This window comes from Crocodylus porosus, unplaced genomic scaffold (assembly GCF_001723895.1).
Source record: "Crocodylus porosus isolate Cpor-Errol unplaced genomic scaffold, CroPor_comp1, whole genome shotgun sequence".
Classification (NCBI taxonomy): domain Eukaryota; kingdom Metazoa; phylum Chordata; order Crocodylia; family Crocodylidae; genus Crocodylus; species Crocodylus porosus.
In genome coordinates, this window is record NW_017728915.1 from 13,093,840 (window position 1) to 13,098,387 (window position 4,548).

At 45.2% G+C, this 4,548-nt stretch overlaps 1 long non-coding RNA gene across 1 annotated transcript in view; it reads right to left on the reverse strand.

Moving 5' to 3' along the window:
• Nucleotides 1-4,548, reverse strand: part of LOC109310521 — a 12,279-nt gene that overhangs the window by 5,180 nt on the left and 2,551 nt on the right. Inside the window, exon 2 of the long non-coding RNA XR_002101234.1 lies at nucleotides 2,259-2,264. This is a non-coding gene — a long non-coding RNA (uncharacterized LOC109310521). The remainder of the gene's footprint in view (nucleotides 1-2,258; nucleotides 2,265-4,548) is intronic.

Genomic DNA, 4,548 nt, shown 5'->3' on the forward strand with positions numbered 1-4,548 from the left:
GGCCTAAGCTGTTTATAAAGGCCGGGCCCTGCCCCCTTCTGGCCACGTGACCCAGCTGGTCACCCTGGCAACTGGCACCTGAGCTGCCTGGGTGATTGGCAGCTCTGCCAATCACCCTCACAGTCACGGGGCACCTGCGTGACTCCGTGACAGGGTCCCACAGTGTAGCTTGATTTTTTCTTGCTCCCTATGAACCTATAGAAGGACTTTTTGTTGTCCTTTATTTCAGTTGCCAGCTTGATCTCCATGCCTGCCTTGACTTTCCATGTCTCATACCTCCATACCCTGGCCATATGATTGTACTCCTCTCTGGATGCTGAACCATTTTTCCATTGCTTATATACTTCTTTTTCAAGAGTTCCCTGATATCCCTGTTGAGCCAAGTGGGTCTCTTGGTCCCTTTCCCACTTTTTGACCATGTGAGGATGGCCTCTTTATGAGCAGTGAGTATTGTCCTCCTAAGGACTCCCAAATCATCCAATTGCTGGTTGTGGAGGACCCTTCCAACTAGACTCCTGAGTTTACCAAAGTCTGCCCTTCTGAAGTCTAGGACTTCTATTCTGCTGGCTGAATTCCCAGCCTTTTAGTGGATGGTGAACCTAATCCGGTCACTGCCGCCCAGAGTACCTCCAACCTTCAGGTTGCCTACCATGTCTTCCCCTTTGGTCAGCAATAAGTCCAGAGTGGCTTTACCTCTAATTGGTCCTTCCTCAGCCTGCGTCAAGAACAGGTCATCAATAGCTGCCAGGAATTCGGTTGATCTTCTGGAGCGGGGTGAATGGTCTTTCCAACAGATGTCAGCATAGTTGAAGTCACCCATAACAATCAGGTCTTTAGTGCTGGCTGTCTCAGTCAGTTCCCTGGAGAATGCCTGATTGACCTCCTCTTCTTGGTATGGAGGCCTATAGTATCATCCTACCATCAGGTCCCCCTCCTCTGAGCCCCTTTGTATCTTGACCCAGATCATCTCAAGGGACTTCTTCCTGCAAACGTGACCTGCAAGGAGGGGAGCAGGATACCGCTCTTTCACATAGAGGGCCACACCTCCTCCCTTCTTCCCAACCTGAACCTTCTTATAGAACCTATAGCCCTCTGTATCCACTGCCCAGTCATATGTATCACCCACCAGGTCTCCATCAGCCCAATAAGGTCAAATTCCTTGTCTGCCAGGAGTGCCAGTTTGTCCTGTTTGTTGCCCATGCTTCTGATGTTCCCATGAAGACACAACTAGGTTACAGAAAATACAATGTTAGCCAACTGAGCTCAGCGGGTGGGGGAAGGGGAGGGAGGGAGATGAGTTCACCCCTAGTAGCCTCAGGTTTACTGTCCTACTTCAAGTGCCTCAGGGTGTTGGTACTCATCTGGATGTCCCCTACTTGAAAGTCCTCCCTTGGGTCATCTTGGCTAGAGGATTTGTGTACAGCAGTGGAATCCACCCTCTCTTCCCCAGACATGCCTAGTTTAAAGCCTTCTTCAGCAAGTCGGTGATTCCCATAGAGAAGAGCTTCTTTCCTTTGCCTGTGAAGTGAATACCCTCTCTAGCATGTACACCAGTGCCATTGAACTGCATGCCAAGGTTTCTTGTTGGACAGGATTCAGGATAGCATGGCTGATGATCAAGAACAAATTGCTTAAAAAACAGACCTGGTTTCAAAACAAAAGTTTTCCAGATATATTTATTATCTCAAAATTCAGTTATTGTTGTTGAAATAATTTGCAATGTTTTTCTCCATTCTTGTTCACCAGAGGAAGGAATAACTACTATTTTTAATAAATAATCATATATGCACAAATATAATTCCTTTTTTGAAAAACGAGACAAAATAGTTTGAAATGTTTCGAGAATCATCTATATTTTGATTTACTGTAATAAAAATGTGTAATGGACATGAAGCCTCTTACCTCACTGCATAAGACAATAATTGACAATTGGTACTGAGGAAACTTCTTGTAACAGCTAGCTATTTTATATCCTCCATTACAGAGTTTCTTTCATCTTTTTTGGCTGTGTACAGGCATGCTGTTTGATGTACTCCAGACAGCAAGGATACAGACCTGTAAAGTGCTTCTAAAATTATCCTTAAAAAAAGAAACCCCTTTGAAGTGCTCCCTGAGCTGTCTGTCTCATCTAATAGTCCTCCAGCCTCCCACAATGCTCTGCTTCCCACCCCATCCTAATGGGGTGGGAGAAGGAAAGGGACAGACAACCAATTAGCACTGTTTTGTGTGCTCTGCTGTCTTTGGGAAACTCCAGAGACTGGAGGCTGTTGCATGCCTTTGCAGCTTTTTTAAAGTGCCTGTATGGGGTCTGAACATCAGCACAGTGTTGAAGCATGTCTGTCTAGGGCCTGTTGGTCAAAATCCAGTAGGATATTGGACTAGCTGAATCATTGGTCTTAGCTGGTATGGAACCCATTATGGGCCCCACATCATGAAATGCTTCCTTCAGTGAGATACATAGGTTCATAACCAAAGTATGTGAATAACTGAACTGGAAGTAAAATGATACAAAGGTGGCTGTGTACTGTATATATATAGAAGGATAAAAATGATTATAAATCAAAGTAGAAAAGGTATAAAACATAATCAAGAAATCCAAAATATATAATGAGAAAAGGAAGTGAACAAAACCAGTAAAAGTTTATTTAAAGAAATAGACTGAGGAGACCCATCCAGCCACTAAGAGATAGTGGAAGGAATTTAGTATTATAGGAATAGGATTTAGCTAAAGAATTTAAATCTATTCTTTTAGGCAGTGTTCTGAAAGTACACCAAAGATGAGATGTCAAAAAGGGAAACAATGTGTCTGTGAGTAGATACTGGAAAAACAATCAGAGCAGTAAAAATCTTTCTCAAACTGCCATAAGAGAAAAGAGAATGAGCTATAGGGCTGGACTGATTATACAACAACCTAGAAAAGAGGCTAAGGAAATTACTAGCTTAGTAACAGATTGAAAATAATTTCTTGGACTCTGGAAAAAAGACACGTAATCACCGAATCTGAAATGTGACTCTGCAGTCAATTTTGTGCTATCTGCTAATTATTCATTCTAATACTATATGTTCAGTTACAATAATCAACTGCATGATCTGGTTAATTATATATGTGCTTTAAACTCAATTACTTAAATAGTGGCTGTGTGTTTATCTTGTTTGCAAGTTTATATAGGAGTCCATATGAAAACACTGGGGTTTACATAGGCAGATTCACTGTTCAGAGAAGAGTTAATCCAGCACAAGAACTGGAGTAATAGAAATATGTGCTCATTGATATGGTTAGTGAATACTTTTTTATACTACTTTTTGGTTAGTACACTACTTTTTGGTTAGTGAATACTTTTTTATACTACTTATACTACTTCTTATAATACTTTTTTATATCAGACAAGTAAAGTAGAGTTGTTGGTGCCTGCTTGCAGATCTTGGCTACACTGGCCATTTGGAGAGTGCCCAAGTATGTTGGTAGGTGTCTCAGGGCACTTCAGTGTCCTGCTTCTATAAAGAGGTACAGGTGCCGGTTGCCGGGGCAACCACAGTTGGTCAGCTGACCAGAAGCAGGCAGGGCCTGACCTATATAAATGTAATCCGGGCTGAGGTCAGGGAGGCAGTTCCCCGCTAGCAGCCAAGGAAGACGGAGCTCTGCTGGAGTGGGCAGAGGTAGGAGGCTTGATGGCCTGAGCAGCTTCTGTTTGAGGATACCGGGTGGAGGAAGCCCTGGTAGGGATTTGAATGATGGTTAGCCAGATGGCTTAGACTTTACATTGTAGCCCAGGGGCTTGAGTTTTCTGTTTGTAGTTTTATAAGACCGGAGGACCGGGTGAGGCTATTAGGGGTTGGAGGAGGCCTCATAGGGGCTCCACGGTAGTGTGGGGACCCCGGTGCCAGAGAGGGCACAAAGTTCAGGAGTGGACTGACCCCAGCCCTGAGAAGGGGCGCAGAGGATTGGAGGCCAGGTAAGGCTGAGGCTGCCTTAGCCCCACAAGAACTTTTAGACCCAAGGAGGGGATTTGGGAACCAGACACGGCTATGGCCACCTGAGCCCCAATTGTGAAAGGCCCCAGTGCAGGCATGGACGTGAGGGAAGGCCCCAGTGCGGGCACAGTAGTGAGGGAAGGCCCCAGTGCGCATCAGTGAGGGCGCGGGCAACTGCAGGAGAAAAGAGAGGCCAGGGAGAGCCCACGAGGGCGCAGGTCATTGTGAGACAAGCCACGGAGCATCCATGAGGGCCTGGGCCATTGTGAGACAAGCCCAGGGAACCCATGAGGGCGCAGGCACCGTGTCAAGACAAAAAGGCAGCCTCCTATAAACACTAATAACATCAAAGACGTGGCAGGCGAGATGGTAAGGGTGCGTTGACACCAATTTGGCACGGTAGGGGGCGCTAGGGGAGTTCACGGCACCCCTAGGGTGAGCCCCTGTGACAGTGTGTTACAAGGCAAGTGTAGCTTCCAACTGGGTGAGAGAATCACTACAGTTGGGTAAAAGATGTTTTTCCTGTCCTAAATGTTTTTGAATTTCAAAATTTTCCTCTTCCAAATTTAATTAAAT